The sequence below is a fragment of the Coregonus lavaretus genome (assembly GCF_964263955.1).
Source record: "Coregonus lavaretus genome assembly, chromosome: 32".
NCBI lineage: Eukaryota > Metazoa > Chordata > Actinopteri > Salmoniformes > Salmonidae > Coregonus > Coregonus lavaretus.
In genome coordinates, this window is record NC_140019.1 from 201,874 (window position 1) to 220,240 (window position 18,367).

The window sequence follows — 18,367 nt, forward strand, 5'->3', positions numbered from 1 at the left end:
ATGAACATTGTCCAAAATCATGTTTTAACCAAAATCCACAATGCGACCAGTTCAGCATATGAGAGGAGACACTGTTTGAGTGTAACAAACGTGAAACAATTCTTTTAGCCTTTTCTTATGAAAACAGGGTCCAAAATCATGGGTTTTCGTTCAGCAGTGGAAGTAGGAGGCGCGCTCTACAATAGGCAAGGGTTTTCAAGTCTGCAAGTACGTTTTAAGCTGAGTTCCATGAACATTGTCCAAAATCATGTTTTAACCAAAATCCACAATGCGACCAGTTCAGCATATGAGAGGAGACACTGTTTGAGTGTAACAAACGTGAAACATTTCTTTTAGCCTTTTCGCATGAAAACAGGGTCCAAAATCATGGGTTTTCGTTCAGCACTGGAAGTAGGAGGCGCCCTCTACAATAGGCAAGGGTTTTCAAGTCTGCAAGTACGTTTTAAGCTGAGTTCCATGAACATTGTCCAAAATCATGTTTTAGGCCAAATCCACATTGCGACCAGATCAGCATATGACAGGAGACACTGTTTGAGTGTAACAAACGTGAAACAATTCTTTTAGCCATTTTGCATGAAAACAGGGTCCAAAATCATGGGTTTTCATTCAGCAGTGGAAGTAGGAGGCGCGCTCTACAATAGGCAAGGGTTTTCAAGTCTGCAAGTACGTTTTAAGCTGAGTTCCATGAACATTGTCCAAAATCATGTTTTAACCAAAATCCACAATGCGACCAGTTCAGCATATGAGAGGAGCCACTGTTTGAGTGTAACAAACGTGAAACATTTCTTTTAGCCTTTTTGCATGAAAACAGGGTCCAAAATCATGGGTTTTCGTTCAGCAGTGGAAGTAGGAGGCGCGCTCTACAATAGGCAAGGGTTTTCAAGTCTGCAAGTACGTTTTAAGCTGAGTTCCATGAACATTGTCCAAAATCATGTTTTAGGCCAAATCCACATTGCGACCAGTTCAGCATATGACAGGAGACACTGTTTGAGTGTAACAAACGTGAAACAATTATTTTAGCCTTTTCGCATGAAAACAGGGTCCAAAATCATGGGTTTTCGTTCAGCAGTGGAAGTAGGAGGCGCGCTCTACAATAGGCAAGGGTTTCCAAGTCTGCAAGTACGTTTTAAGCTGAGTTCCATGAACATTGTCCAAAATCATGTTTTAACCAAAATCCACAATGCGACCAGTTCAGCATATGACAGGAGACACTGTTTGAGTGTAACAAACGTGAAACATTTCTTTTAGCCATTTTGCATGAAAACAGGGTCCAAAATCATGGGTTTTCATTCAGCAGTGGAAGTAGGAGGCGCGCTCTACAATAGGCAAGGGTTTTCAAGTCTGCAAGTACATTTTAAGCTGAGTTCCATGAACATTGTCCAAAATCATGTTTTAACCAAAATCCACAATGCGACCAGTTCAGCATATGAGAGGAGACACTGTTTGAGTGTAACAAACGTGAAACAATTCTTTTAGCCTTTTCTTATGAAAACAGGGTCCAAAATCATGGGTTTTCGTTCAGCAGTGGAAGTAGGAGGCGCGCTCTACAATAGGCAAGGGTTTTCAAGTCTGCAAGTACGTTTTAAGCTGAGTTCCATGAACATTGTCCAAAATCATGTTTTAACCAAAATCCACAATGCGACCAGTTCAGCATATGAGAGGAGACACTGTTTGAGTGTAACAAACGTGAAACATTTCTTTTAGCCTTTTCGCATGAAAACAGGGTCCAAAATCATGGGTTTTCGTTCAGCACTGGAAGTAGGAGGCGCCCTCTACAATAGGCAAGGGTTTTCAAGTCTGCAAGTACGTTTTAAGCTGAGTTCCATGAACATTGTCCAAAATCATGTTTTAGGCCAAATCCACATTGCGACCAGATCAGCATATGACAGGAGACACTGTTTGAGTGTAACAAACGTGAAACAATTCTTTTAGCCATTTTGCATGAAAACAGGGTCCAAAATCATGGGTTTTCATTCAGCAGTGGAAGTAGGAGGCGCGCTCTACAATAGGCAAGGGTTTTCAAGTCTGCAAGTACGTTTTAAGCTGAGTTCCATGAACATTGTCCAAAATCATGTTTTAACCAAAATCCACAATGCGACCAGTTCAGCATATGAGAGGAGCCACTGTTTGAGTGTAACAAACGTGAAACATTTCTTTTAGCCTTTTAGCATGAAAACAGGGTCCAAAATCATGGGTTTTCGTTCAGCAGTGGAAGTAGGAGGCGCGCTCTACAATAGGCAAGGGTTTTCAAGTCTGCAAGTACGTTTTAAGCTGAGTTCCATGAACATTGTCCAAAATCATGTTTTAGGCCAAATCCACATTGCGACCAGATCAGCATATGACAGGAGACACTGTTTGAGTGTAACAAACGTGAAACAATTCTTTTAGCCTTTTCGCATGAAAACAGGGTCCAAAATCATGGGTTTTCGTTCAGCAGTGGAAGTAGGAGGCGCGCTCTACAATAGGCAAGGGTTTTCAAGTCTGCAAGTACGTTTTAAGCTGAGTTCCATGAACATTGTCCAAAATCATGTTTTAACCAAAATCCACAATGCGACCAGTTCAGCATATGAGAGGAGACACTGTTTGAGTGTAACAAACGTGAAACATTTCTTTTAGCCTTTTCGCATGAAAACAGGGTCCAAAATCATGGGTTTTCGTTCAGCAGTGGAAGTAGGAGGCGCGCTCTACAATAGGCAACGGTTTTCAAGTCTGCAAGAACGTTTTAAGCTGAGTTCCATGAACATTGTCCAAAATCATGTTTTAACCAAAATCCACAATGCGACCAGTTCAGCATATGAGAGGAGCCACTGTTTGAGTGTAACAAACGTGAAACATTTCTTTTAGCCATTTTGCATGAAAACAGGGTCCAAAATCATGGGTTTTCGTTCAGCAGTGGAAGTAGGAGGCGCGCTCAACAATAGGCAAGGGTTTTCAAGTCTGCAAGTACGTTTTAAGCTGACTTCCATGAACATTGTCCAAAATCATGTTTTAACCAAAATCCACAATGCGACCAGTTCAGCATATGAGAGGAGCCACTGTTTGAGTGTAACAAACGTGAAACATTTCTTTTAGCCTTTTTGCATGAAAACAGGGTCCAAAATCATGGGTTTTCGTTCAGCAGTGGAAGTAGGAGGCGCGCTCAACAATAGGCAAGGGTTTTCAAGTCTGCAAGTACGTTTTAAGCTGAGTTCCATGAACATTGTCCAAAATCATGTTTTAGGCCAAATCCACATTGCGACCAGTTCAGCATATGACAGGAGACACTGTTTGAGTGTAACAAACGTGAAACAATTATTTTAGCCTTTTCGCATGAAAACAGGGTCCAAAATCATGGGTTTTCGTTCAGCAGTGGAAGTAGGAGGCGCGCTCTACAATAGGCAAGGGTTTCCAAGTCTGCAAGTACGTTTTAAGCTGAGTTCCATGAACATTGTCCAAAATCATGTTTTAACCAAAATCCACAATGCGACCAGTTCAGCATATGACAGGAGACACTGTTTGAGTGTAACAAACGTGAAACATTTCTTTTAGCCATTTTGCATGAAAACAGGGTCCAAAATCATGGGTTTTCATTCAGCAGTGGAAGTAGGAGGCGCGCTCTACAATAGGCAAGGGTTTTCAAGTCTGCAAGTACGTTTTAAGCTGAGTTCCATGAACATTGTCCAAAATCATGTTTTAACCAAAATCCACAATGCGACCAGTTCAGCATATGAGAGGAGCCACTGTTTGAGTGTAACAAACGTGAAACATTTCTTTTAGCCTTTTAGCATGAAAACAGGGTCCAAAATCATGGGTTTTCGTTCAGCAGTGGAAGTAGGAGGCGCGCTCTACAATAGGCAAGGGTTTTCAAGTCTGCAAGTACGTTTTAAGCTGAGTTCCATGAACATTGTCCAAAATCATGTTTTAGGCCAAATCCACATTGCGACCAGATCAGCATATGACAGGAGACACTGTTTGAGTGTAACAAACGTGAAACAATTCTTTTAGCCTTTTCGCATGAAAACAGGGTCCAAAATCATGGGTTTTCGTTCAGCAGTGGAAGTAGGAGGCGCGCTCTACAATAGGCAAGGGTTTTCAAGTCTGCAAGTACGTTTTAAGCTGAGTTCCATGAACATTGTCCAAAATCATGTTTTAACCAAAATCCACAATGCGACCAGTTCAGCATATGAGAGGAGACACTGTTTGAGTGTAACAAACGTGAAACATTTCTTTTAGCCTTTTCGCATGAAAACAGGGTCCAAAATCATGGGTTTTCGTTCAGCAGTGGAAGTAGGAGGCGCGCTCTACAATAGGCAAGGGTTTTCAAGTCTGCAAGTACGTTTTAAGCTGAGTTCCATGAACATTGTCCAAAATCATGTTTTAACCAAAATCCACAATGCGACCAGTTCAGCATATGAGAAGAGACACTGTTTGAGTGTAACAAACGTGAAACATTTCTTTTAGCCATTTTGCATGAAAACAGGGTCCAAAATCATGGGTTTTCATTCAGCAGTGGAAGTAGGAGGCGCGCTCTACAATAGGCAAGGGTTTTCAAGTCTGCAAGTACGTTTTAAGCTGAGTTCCATGAACATTGTCCAAAATCATGTTTTAACCAAAATCCACAATGCGACCAGTTCAGCATATGAGAGGAGCCACTGTTTGAGTGTAACAAACGTGAAACATTTCTTTTAGCCTTTTTGCATGAAAACAGGGTCCAAAATCATGGGTTTTCGTTCAGCAGTGGAAGTAGGAGGCGCGCTCTACAATAGGCAAGGGTTTTCAAGTCTGCAAGTACGTTTTAAGCTGAGTTCCATGAACATTGTCCAAAATCATGTTTTAGGCCAAATCCACATTGCGACCAGATCAGCATATGACAGGAGACACTGTTTGAGTGTAACAAACGTGAAACAATTCTTTTAGCCTTTTCGCATGAAAACAGGGTCCAAAATCATGGGTTTTCGTTCAGCAGTGGAAGTAGGAGGCGCGCTCTACAATAGGCAAGGGTTTTCAAGTCTGCAAGTACGTTTTAAGCTGAGTTCCATGAACATTGTCCAAAATCATGTTTTAACCAAAATCCACAATGCGACCAGATCAGCATATGACAGGAGACACTGTTTGAGTGTAACAAACGTGAAACAATTCTTTTAGCCTTTTCGCATGAAAACAGGGTCCAAAATCATGGGTTTTCGTTCAGCAGTGGAAGTAGGAGGCGCGCTCTACAATAGGCAAGGGTTTTCAAGTCTGCAAGTACGTTTTAAGCTGAGTTCCATGAACATTGTCCAAAATCATGTTTTAACCAAAATCCACAATGCGACCAGTTCAGCATATGAGAGGAGACACTGTTTGAGTGTAACAAACGTGAAACAATTCTTTTAGCATTTTCTTATGAAAACAGGGTCCAAAATCATGGGTTTTCGTTCAGCAGTGGAAGTAGGAGGCGCGCTCTACAATAGGCAAGGGTTTTCAAGTCTGCAAGTACGTTTTAAGCTGAGTTCCATGAACATTGTCCAAAATCATGTTTTAACCAAAATCCACAATGCGACCAGTTCAGCATATGAGAGGAGACACTGTTTGAGTGTAACAAACGTGAAACATTTCTTTTAGCCTTTTCGCATGAAAACAGGGTCCAAAATCATGGGTTTTCGTTCAGCACTGGAAGTAGGAGGCGCGCTGTACAATAGGCAAGGGTTTTCAAGTCTGCAAGTACGTTTTAAGCTGAGTTCCATGAACATTGTCCAAAATCATGTTTTAACCAAAATCCACAATGCGACCAGTTCAGCATATGAGAGGAGACACTGTTTGAGTGTAACAAACGTGAAACATTTCTTTTAGCCATTTTGCATGAAAACAGGGTCCAAAATCATGGGTTTTCATTCAGCAGTGGAAGTAGGAGGCGCGCTCTACAATAGGCAAGGGTTTTCAAGTCTGCAAGTACGTTTTAAGCTGAGTTCCATGAACATTGTCCAAAATCATGTTTTAACCAAAATCCACAATGCGACCAGTTCAGCATATGAGAGGAGCCACTGTTTGAGTGTAACAAACGTGAAACATTTCTTTTAGCCTTTTAGCATGAAAACAGGGTCCAAAATCATGGGTTTTCGTTCAGCAGTGGAAGTAGGAGGCGCGCTCTACAATAGGCAAGGGTTTTCAAGTCTGCAAGTACGTTTTAAGCTGAGTTCCATGAACATTGTCCAAAATCATGTTTTAGGCCAAATCCACATTGCGACCAGATCAGCATATGACAGGAGACACTGTTTGAGTGTAACAAACGTGAAACAATTCTTTTAGCCTTTTCGCATGAAAACAGGGTCCAAAATCATGGGTTTTCGTTCAGCAGTGGAAGTAGGAGGCGCGCTCTACAATAGGCAAGGGTTTTCAAGTCTGCAAGTACGTTTTAAGCTGAGTTCCATGAACATTGTCCAAAATCATGTTTTAACCAAAATCCACAATGCGACCAGTTCAGCATATGAGAGGAGACACTGTTTGAGTGTAACAAACGTGAAACATTTCTTTTAGCCTTTTCGCATGAAAACAGGGTCCAAAATCATGGGTTTTCGTTCAGCAGTGGAAGTAGGAGGCGCGCTCTACAATAGGCAAGGGTTTTCAAGTCTGCAAGAACGTTTTAAGCTGAGTTCCATGAACATTGTCCAAAATCATGTTTTAACCAAAATCCACAATGCGACCAGTTCAGCATATGAGAGGAGCCACTGTTTGAGTGTAACAAACGTGAAACATTTCTTTTAGCCATTTTGCATGAAAACAGGGTCCAAAATCATGGGTTTTCGTTCAGCAGTGGAAGTAGGAGGCGCGCTCAACAATAGGCAAGGGTTTTCAAGTCTGCAAGTACGTTTTAAGCTGAGTTCCATGAACATTGTCCAAAATCATGTTTTAACCAAAATCCACAATGCGACCAGTTCAGCATATGAGAGGAGACACTGTTTGAGTGTAACAAACGTGAAACATTTCTTTTAGCCATTTTGCATGAAAACAGGGTCCAAAATCATGGGTTTTCATTCAGCAGTGGAAGTAGGAGGCGCGCTCTACAATAGGCAAGGGTTTTCAAGTCTGCAAGTACGTTTTAAGCTGAGTTCCATGAACATTGTCCAAAATCATGTTTTAACCAAAATCCACAATGCGACCAGTTCAGCATATGAGAGGAGCCACTGTTTGAGTGTAACAAACGTGAAACATTTCTTTTAGCCTTTTAGCATGAAAACAGGGTCCAAAATCATGGGTTTTCGTTCAGCAGTGGAAGTAGGAGGCGCGCTCTACAATAGGCAAGGGTTTTCAAGTCTGCAAGTACGTTTTAAGCTGAGTTCCATGAACATTGTCCAAAATCATGTTTTAGGCCAAATCCACATTGCGACCAGATCAGCATATGACAGGAGACACTGTTTGAGTGTAACAAACGTGAAACAATTCTTTTAGCCTTTTCGCATGAAAACAGGGTCCAAAATCATGGGTTTTCGTTCAGCAGTGGAAGTAGGAGGCGCGCTCTACAATAGGCAAGGGTTTTCAAGTCTGCAAGTACGTTTTAAGCTGAGTTCCATGAACATTGTCCAAAATCATGTTTTAACCAAAATCCACAATGCGACCAGTTCAGCATATGAGAGGAGACACTGTTTGAGTGTAACAAACGTGAAACATTTCTTTTAGCCTTTTCGCATGAAAACAGGGTCCAAAATCATGGGTTTTCGTTCAGCAGTGGAAGTAGGAGGCGCGCTCTACAATAGGCAAGGGTTTTCAAGTCTGCAAGAACGTTTTAAGCTGAGTTCCATGAACATTGTCCAAAATCATGTTTTAACCAAAATCCACAATGCGACCAGTTCAGCATATGAGAGGAGCCACTGTTTGAGTGTAACAAACGTGAAACATTTCTTTTAGCCATTTTGCATGAAAACAGGGTCCAAAATCATGGGTTTTCGTTCAGCAGTGGAAGTAGGAGGCGCGCTCAACAATAGGCAAGGGTTTTCAAGTCTGCAAGTACGTTTTAAGCTGAGTTCCATGAACATTGTCCAAAATCATGTTTTAACCAAAATCCACAATGCGACCAGTTCAGCATATGAGAGGAGCCACTGTTTGAGTGTAACAAACGTGAAACATTTCTTTTAGCCTTTTTGCATGAAAACAGGGTCCAAAATCATGGGTTTTCGTTCAGCAGTGGAAGTAGGAGGCGCGCTCAACAATAGGCAAGGGTTTTCAAGTCTGCAAGTACGTTTTAAGCTGAGTTCCATGAACATTGTCCAAAATCATGTTTTAGGCCAAATCCACATTGCGACCAGTTCAGCATATGACAGGAGACACTGTTTGAGTGTAACAAACGTGAAACAATTATTTTAGCCTTTTCGCATGAAAACAGGGTCCAAAATCATGGGTTTTCGTTCAGCAGTGGAAGTAGGAGGCGCGCTCTACAATAGGCAAGGGTTTCCAAGTCTGCAAGTACGTTTTAAGCTGAGTTCCATGAACATTGTCCAAAATCATGTTTTAACCAAAATCCACAATGCGACCAGTTCAGCATATGACAGGAGACACTGTTTGAGTGTAACAAACGTGAAACATTTCTTTTAGCCATTTTGCATGAAAACAGGGTCCAAAATCATGGGTTTTCATTCAGCAGTGGAAGTAGGAGGCGCGCTCTACAATAGGCAAGGGTTTTCAAGTCTGCAAGTACGTTTTAAGCTGAGTTCCATGAACATTGTCCAAAATCATGTTTTAACCAAAATCCACAATGCGACCAGTTCAGCATATGAGAGGAGCCACTGTTTGAGTGTAACAAACGTGAAACATTTCTTTTAGCCTTTTAGCATGAAAACAGGGTCCAAAATCATGGGTTTTCGTTCAGCAGTGGAAGTAGGAGGCGCGCTCTACAATAGGCAAGGGTTTTCAAGTCTGCAAGTACGTTTTAAGCTGAGTTCCATGAACATTGTCCAAAATCATGTTTTAACCAAAATCCACAATGCGACCATATCAGCATATGAGAGGAGACACTGTTTGAGTGTAACAAACGTGAAACATTTCTTTTAGCCTTTTCGCATGAAAACAGGGTCCAAAATCATGGGTTTTCGTTCAGCAGTGGAAGTAGGAGGCGCGCTCTACAATAGGCAAGGGTTTTCAAGTCTGCAAGTACGTTTTAAGCTGAGTTCCATGAACATTGTCCAAAATCATGTTTTAACCAAAATCCACAATGCGACCAGTTCAGCATATGAGAAGAGACACTGTTTGAGTGTAACAAACGTGAAACATTTCTTTTAGCCATTTTGCATGAAAACAGGGTCCAAAATCATGGGTTTTCATTCAGCAGTGGAAGTAGGAGGCGCGCTCTACAATAGGCAAGGGTTTTCAAGTCTGCAAGTACGTTTTAAGCTGAGTTCCATGAACATTGTCCAAAATCATGTTTTAACCAAAATCCACAATGCGACCAGTTCAGCATATGAGAGGAGCCACTGTTTGAGTGTAACAAACGTGAAACATTTCTTTTAGCCTTTTTGCATGAAAACAGGGTCCAAAATCATGGGTTTTCGTTCAGCAGTGGAAGTAGGAGGCGCGCTCTACAATAGGCAAGGGTTTTCAAGTCTGCAAGTACGTTTTAAGCTGAGTTCCATGAACATTGTCCAAAATCATGTTTTAGGCCAAATCCACATTGCGACCAGATCAGCATATGACAGGAGACACTGTTTGAGTGTAACAAACGTGAAACAATTCTTTTAGCCTTTTCGCATGAAAACAGGGTCCAAAATCATGGGTTTTCGTTCAGCAGTGGAAGTAGGAGGCGCGCTCTACAATAGGCAAGGGTTTTCAAGTCTGCAAGTACGTTTTAAGCTGAGTTCCATGAACATTGTCCAAAATCATGTTTTAACCAAAATCCACAATGCGACCAGTTCAGCATATGAGAGGAGACACTGTTTGAGTGTAACAAACGTGAAACATTTCTTTTAGCCTTTTCGCATGAAAACAGGGTCCAAAATCATGGGTTTTCGTTCAGCAGTGGAAGTAGGAGGCGCGCTCTACAATAGGCAAGGGTTTTCAAGTCTGCAAGTACGTTTTAAGCTGAGTTCCATGAACATTGTCCAAAATCATGTTTTAACCAAAATCCACAATGCGACCAGTTCAGCATATGAGAGGAGCCACTGTTTGAGTGTAACAAACGTGAAACATTTCTTTTAGCCTTTTAGCATGAAAACAGGGTCCAAAATCATGGGTTTTCGTTCAGCAGTGGAAGTAGGAGGCGCGCTCTACAATAGGCAAGGGTTTTCAAGCCTGCAAGTACGTTTTAAGCTGAGTTCCATGAACATTGTCCAAAATCATGTTTTAGGCCAAATCCACATTGCGACCAGATCAGCATATGACAGGAGACACTGTTTGAGTGTAACAAACGTGAAACAATTCTTTTAGCCTTTTCGCATGAAAACAGGGTCCAAAATCATGGGTTTTCGTTCAGCAGTGGAAGTAGGAGGCGCGCTCTACAATAGGCAAGGGTTTTCAAGTCTGCAAGTACGTTTTAAGCTGAGTTCCATGAACATTGTCCAAAATCATGTTTTAACCAAAATCCACAATGCGACCAGTTCAGCATATGAGAGGAGACACTGTTTGAGTGTAACAAACGTGAAACATTTCTTTTAGCCTTTTCGCATGAAAACAGGGTCCAAAATCATGGGTTTTCGTTCAGCAGTGGAAGTAGGAGGCGCGCTCTACAATAGGCAAGGGTTTTCAAGTCTGCAAGAACGTTTTAAGCTGAGTTCCATGAACATTGTCCAAAATCATGTTTTAACCAAAATCCACAATGCGACCAGTTCAGCATATGAGAGGAGCCACTGTTTGAGTGTAACAAACGTGAAACATTTCTTTTAGCCATTTTGCATGAAAACAGGGTCCAAAATCATGGGTTTTCGTTCAGCAGTGGAAGTAGGAGGCGCGCTCAACAATAGGCAAGGGTTTTCAAGTCTGCAAGTACGTTTTAAGCTGAGTTCCATGAACATTGTCCAAAATCATGTTTTAACCAAAATCCACAATGCGACCAGTTCAGCATATGAGAGGAGCCACTGTTTGAGTGTAACAAACGTGAAACATTTCTTTTAGCCTTTTTGCATGAAAACAGGGTCCAAAATCATGGGTTTTCGTTCAGCAGTGGAAGTAGGAGGCGCGCTCAACAATAGGCAAGGGTTTTCAAGTCTGCAAGTACGTTTTAAGCTGAGTTCCATGAACATTGTCCAAAATCATGTTTTAGGCCAAATCCACATTGCGACCAGTTCAGCATATGACAGGAGACACTGTTTGAGTGTAACAAACGTGAAACAATTATTTTAGCCTTTTCGCATGAAAACAGGGTCCAAAATCATGGGTTTTCGTTCAGCAGTGGAAGTAGGAGGCGCGCTCTACAATAGGCAAGGGTTTCCAAGTCTGCAAGTACGTTTTAAGCTGAGTTCCATGAACATTGTCCAAAATCATGTTTTAACCAAAATCCACAATGCGACCAGTTCAGCATATGACAGGAGACACTGTTTGAGTGTAACAAACGTGAAACATTTCTTTTAGCCATTTTGCATGAAAACAGGGTCCAAAATCATGGGTTTTCATTCAGCAGTGGAAGTAGGAGGCGCGCTCTACAATAGGCAAGGGTTTTCAAGTCTGCAAGTACGTTTTAAGCTGAGTTCCATGAACATTGTCCAAAATCATGTTTTAACCAAAATCCACAATGCGACCAGTTCAGCATATGAGAGGAGCCACTGTTTGAGTGTAACAAACGTGAAACATTTCTTTTAGCCTTTTAGCATGAAAACAGGGTCCAAAATCATGGGTTTTCGTTCAGCAGTGGAAGTAGGAGGCGCGCTCTACAATAGGCAAGGGTTTTCAAGTCTGCAAGTACGTTTTAAGCTGAGTTCCATGAACATTGTCCAAAATCATGTTTTAACCAAAATCCACAATGCGACCAGTTCAGCATATGAGAGGAGACACTGTTTGAGTGTAACAAACGTGAAACATTTCTTTTAGCCTTTTCGCATGAAAACAGGGTCCAAAATCATGGGTTTTCGTTCAGCAGTGGAAGTAGGAGGCGCGCTCTACAATAGGCAAGGGTTTTCAAGTCTGCAAGTACGTTTTAAGCTGAGTTCCATGAACATTGTCCAAAATCATGTTTTAACCAAAATCCACAATGCGACCAGTTCAGCATATGAGAAGAGACACTGTTTGAGTGTAACAAACGTGAAACATTTCTTTTAGCCATTTTGCATGAAAACAGGGTCCAAAATCATGGGTTTTCATTCAGCAGTGGAAGTAGGAGGCGCGCTCTACAATAGGCAAGGGTTTTCAAGTCTGCAAGTACGTTTTAAGCTGAGTTCCATGAACATTGTCCAAAATCATGTTTTAACCAAAATCCACAATGCGACCAGTTCAGCATATGAGAGGAGCCACTGTTTGAGTGTAACAAACGTGAAACATTTCTTTTAGCCTTTTTGCATGAAAACAGGGTCCAAAATCATGGGTTTTCGTTCAGCAGTGGAAGTAGGAGGCGCGCTCTACAATAGGCAAGGGTTTTCAAGTCTGCAAGTACGTTTTAAGCTGAGTTCCATGAACATTGTCCAAAATCATGTTTTAGGCCAAATCCACATTGCGACCAGATCAGCATATGACAGGAGACACTGTTTGAGTGTAACAAACGTGAAACAATTCTTTTAGCCTTTTCGCATGAAAACAGGGTCCAAAATCATGGGTTTTCGTTCAGCAGTGGAAGTAGGAGGCGCGCTCTACAATAGGCAAGGGTTTTCAAGTCTGCAAGTACGTTTTAAGCTGAGTTCCATGAACATTGTCCAAAATCATGTTTTAACCAAAATCCACAATGCGACCAGTTCAGCATATGAGAGGAGACACTGTTTGAGTGTAACAAACGTGAAACATTTCTTTTAGCCTTTTCGCATGAAAACAGGGTCCAAAATCATGGGTTTTCGTTCAGCAGTGGAAGTAGGAGGCGCGCTCTACAATAGGCAAGGGTTTTCAAGTCTGCAAGTACGTTTTAAGCTGAGTTCCATGAACATTGTCCAAAATCATGTTTTAACCAAAATCCACAATGCGACCAGTTCAGCATATGAGAAGAGACACTGTTTGAGTGTAACAAACGTGAAACATTTCTTTTAGCCATTTTGCATGAAAACAGGGTCCAAAATCATGGGTTTTCATTCAGCAGTGGAAGTAGGAGGCGCGCTCTACAATAGGCAAGGGTTTTCAAGTCTGCAAGTACGTTTTAAGCTGAGTTCCATGAACATTGTCCAAAATCATGTTTTAACCAAAATCCACAATGCGACCAGTTCAGCATATGAGAGGAGCCACTGTTTGAGTGTAACAAACGTGAAACATTTCTTTTAGCCTTTTTGCATGAAAACAGGGTCCAAAATCATGGGTTTTCGTTCAGCAGTGGAAGTAGGAGGCGCGCTCTACAATAGGCAAGGGTTTTCAAGTCTGCAAGTACGTTTTAAGCTGAGTTCCATGAACATTGTCCAAAATCATGTTTTAGGCCAAATCCACATTGCGACCAGTTCAGCATATGACAGGAGACACTGTTTGAGTGTAACAAACGTGAAACAATTATTTTAGCCTTTTCGCATGAAAACAGGGTCCAAAATCATGGGTTTTCGTTCAGCAGTGGAAGTAGGAGGCGCGCTCTACAATAGGCAAGGGTTTTCAAGTCTGCAAGTACGTTTTAAGCTGAGTTCCATGAACATTGTCCAAAATCATGTTTTAACCAAAATCCACAATGCGACCAGTTCAGCATATGAGAGGAGCCACTGTTTGAGTGTAACAAACGTGAAACATTTCTTTTAGCCTTTTTGCATGAAAACAGGGTCCAAAATCATGGGTTTTCGTTCAGCAGTGGAAGTAGGAGGCGCGCTCTACAATAGGCAAGGGTTTTCAAGTCTGCAAGTACGTTTTAAGCTGAGTTCCATGAACATTGTCCAAAATCATGTTTTAGGCCAAATCCACATTGCGACCAGTTCAGCATATGACAGGAGACACTGTTTGAGTGTAACAAACGTGAAACAATTATTTTAGCCTTTTCGCATGAAAACAGGGTCCAAAATCATGGGTTTTCGTTCAGCAGTGGAAGTAGGAGGCGCGCTCTACAATAGGCAAGGGTTTCCAAGTCTGCAAGTACGTTTTAAGCTGAGTTCCATGAACATTGTCCAAAATCATGTTTTAACCAAAATCCACAATGCGACCAGTTCAGCATATGACAGGAGACACTGTTTGAGTGTAACAAACGTGAAACATTTCTTTTAGCCATTTTGCATGAAAACAGGGTCCAAAATCATGGGTTTTCATTCAGCAGTGGAAGTAGGAGGCGCGCTCTACAATAGGCAAGGGTTTTCAAGTCTGCAAGTACATTTTAAGCTGAGTTCCATGAACATTGTCCAAAATCATGTTTTAACCAAAATCCACAATGCGACCAGTTCAGCATATGAGAGGAGACACTGTTTGAGTGTAACAAACGTGAAACAATTCTTTTAGCCTTTTCTTATGAAAACAGGGTCCAAAATCATGGGTTTTCGTTCAGCAGTGGAAGTAGGAGGCGCGCTCTACAATAGGCAAGGGTTTTCAAGTCTGCAAGTACGTTTTAAGCTGAGTTCCATGAACATTGTCCAAAATCATGTTTTAACCAAAATCCACAATGCGACCAGTTCAGCATATGAGAGGAGACACTGTTTGAGTGTAACAAACGTGAAACATTTCTTTTAGCCTTTTCGCATGAAAACAGGGTCCAAAATCATGGGTTTTCGTTCAGCACTGGAAGTAGGAGGCGCCCTCTACAATAGGCAAGGGTTTTCAAGTCTGCAAGTACGTTTTAAGCTGAGTTCCATGAACATTGTCCAAAATCATGTTTTAGGCCAAATCCACATTGCGACCAGATCAGCATATGACAGGAGACACTGTTTGAGTGTAACAAACGTGAAACAATTCTTTTAGCCATTTTGCATGAAAACAGGGTCCAAAATCATGGGTTTTCATTCAGCAGTGGAAGTAGGAGGCGCGCTCTACAATAGGCAAGGGTTTTCAAGTCTGCAAGTACGTTTTAAGCTGAGTTCCATGAACATTGTCCAAAATCATGTTTTAACCAAAATCCACAATGCGACCAGTTCAGCATATGAGAGGAGCCACTGTTTGAGTGTAACAAACGTGAAACATTTCTTTTAGCCTTTTAGCATGAAAACAGGGTCCAAAATCATGGGTTTTCGTTCAGCAGTGGAAGTAGGAGGCGCGCTCTACAATAGGCAAGGGTTTTCAAGTCTGCAAGTACGTTTTAAGCTGAGTTCCATGAACATTGTCCAAAATCATGTTTTAGGCCAAATCCACATTGCGACCAGATCAGCATATGACAGGAGACACTGTTTGAGTGTAACAAACGTGAAACAATTCTTTTAGCCTTTTCGCATGAAAACAGGGTCCAAAATCATGGGTTTTCGTTCAGCAGTGGAAGTAGGAGGCGCGCTCTACAATAGGCAAGGGTTTTCAAGTCTGCAAGTACGTTTTAAGCTGAGTTCCATGAACATTGTCCAAAATCATGTTTTAACCAAAATCCACAATGCGACCAGTTCAGCATATGAGAGGAGACACTGTTTGAGTGTAACAAACGTGAAACATTTCTTTTAGCCTTTTCGCATGAAAACAGGGTCCAAAATCATGGGTTTTCGTTCAGCAGTGGAAGTAGGAGGCGCGCTCTACAATAGGCAAGGGTTTTCAAGTCTGCAAGAACGTTTTAAGCTGAGTTCCATGAACATTGTCCAAAATCATGTTTTAACCAAAATCCACAATGCGACCAGTTCAGCATATGAGAGGAGCCACTGTTTGAGTGTAACAAACGTGAAACATTTCTTTTAGCCATTTTGCATGAAAACAGGGTCCAAAATCATGGGTTTTCGTTCAGCAGTGGAAGTAGGAGGCGCGCTCAACAATAGGCAAGGGTTTTCAAGTCTGCAAGTACGTTTTAAGCTGACTTCCATGAACATTGTCCAAAATCATGTTTTAACCAAAATCCACAATGCGACCAGTTCAGCATATGAGAGGAGCCACTGTTTGAGTGTAACAAACGTGAAACATTTCTTTTAGCCTTTTTGCATGAAAACAGGGTCCAAAATCATGGGTTTTCGTTCAGCAGTGGAAGTAGGAGGCGCGCTCAACAATAGGCAAGGGTTTTCAAGTCTGCAAGTACGTTTTAAGCTGAGTTCCATGAACATTGTCCAAAATCATGTTTTAGGCCAAATCCACATTGCGACCAGTTCAGCATATGACAGGAGACACTGTTTGAGTGTAACAAACGTGAAACAATTATTTTAGCCTTTTCGCATGAAAACAGGGTCCAAAATCATGGGTTTTCGTTCAGCAGTGGAAGTAGGAGGCGCGCTCTACAATAGGCAAGGGTTTCCAAGTCTGCAAGTACGTTTTAAGCTGAGTTCCATGAACATTGTCCAAAATCATGTTTTAACCAAAATCCACAATGCGACCAGTTCAGCATATGACAGGAGACACTGTTTGAGTGTAACAAACGTGAAACATTTCTTTTAGCCATTTTGCATGAAAACAGGGTCCAAAATCATGGGTTTTCATTCAGCAGTGGAAGTAGGAGGCGCGCTCTACAATAGGCAAGGGTTTTCAAGTCTGCAAGTACGTTTTAAGCTGAGTTCCATGAACATTGTCCAAAATCATGTTTTAACCAAAATCCACAATGCGACCAGTTCAGCATATGAGAGGAGCCACTGTTTGAGTGTAACAAACGTGAAACATTTCTTTTAGCCATTTTGCATGAAAACAGGGTCCAAAATCATGGGTTTTCATTCAGCAGTGGAAGTAGGAGGCGCGCTCTACAATAGGCAAGGGTTTTCAAGTCTGCAAGTACGTTTTAAGCTGAGTTCCATGAACATTGTCCAAAATCATGTTTTAGGCCAAATCCACATTGCGACCAGATCAGCATATGACAGGAGACACTGTTTGAGTGTAACAAACGTGAAACAATTCTTTTAGCCTTTTCGCATGAAAACAGGGTCCAAAATCATGGGTTTTCGTTCAGCAGTGGAAGTAGGAGGCGCGCTCTACAATAGGCAAGGGTTTTCAAGTCTGCAAGTACGTTTTAAGCTGAGTTCCATGAACATTGTCCAAAATCATGTTTTAACCAAAATCCACAATGCGACCAGTTCAGCATATGAGAGGAGACACTGTTTGAGTGTAACAAACGTGAAACATTTCTTTTAGCCTTTTCGCATGAAAACAGGGTCCAAAATCATGGGTTTTCGTTCAGCAGTGGAAGTAGGAGGCGCGCTCTACAATAGGCAAGGGTTTTCAAGTCTGCAAGTACGTTTTAAGCTGAGTTCCATGAACATTGTCCAAAATCATGTTTTAACCAAAATCCACAATGCGACCAGTTCAGCATATGAGAAGAGACACTGTTTGAGTGTAACAAACGTGAAACATTTCTTTTAGCCATTTTGCATGAAAACAGGGTCCAAAATCATGGGTTTTCATTCAGCAGTGGAAGTAGGAGGCGCGCTCTACAATAGGCAAGGGTTTTCAAGTCTGCAAGTACGTTTTAAGCTGAGTTCCATGAACATTGTCCAAAATCATGTTTTAACCAAAATCCACAATGCGACCAGTTCAGCATATGAGAGGAGCCACTGTTTGAGTGTAACAAACGTGAAACATTTCTTTTAGCCTTTTTGCATGAAAACAGGGTCCAAAATCATGGGTTTTCGTTCAGCAGTGGAAGTAGGAGGCGCGCTCTACAATAGGCAAGGGTTTTCAAGTCTGCAAGTACGTTTTAAGCTGAGTTCCATGAACATTGTCCAAAATCATGTTTTAGGCCAAATCCACATTGCGACCAGATCAGCATATGACAGGAGACACTGTTTGAGTGTAACAAACGTGAAACAATTCTTTTAGCCTTTTCGCATGAAAACAGGGTCCAAAATCATGGGTTTTCGTTCAGCAGTGGAAGTAGGAGGCGCGCTCAACAATAGGCAAGGGTTTTCAAGTCTGCAAGTACGTTTTAAGCTGAGTTCCATGAACATTGTCCAAAATCATGTTTTAGGCCAAATCCACATTGCGACCAGTTCAGCATATGACAGGAGACACTGTTTGAGTGTAACAAACGTGAAACAATTATTTTAGCCTTTTCGCATGAAAACAGGGTCCAAAATCATGGGTTTTCGTTCAGCAGTGGAAGTAGGAGGCGCGCTCTACAATAGGCAAGGGTTTCCAAGTCTGCAAGTACGTTTTAAGCTGAGTTCCATGAACATTGTCCAAAATCATGTTTTAACCAAAATCCACAATGCGACCAGTTCAGCATATGACAGGAGACACTGTTTGAGTGTAACAAACGTGAAACATTTCTTTTAGCCATTTTGCATGAAAACAG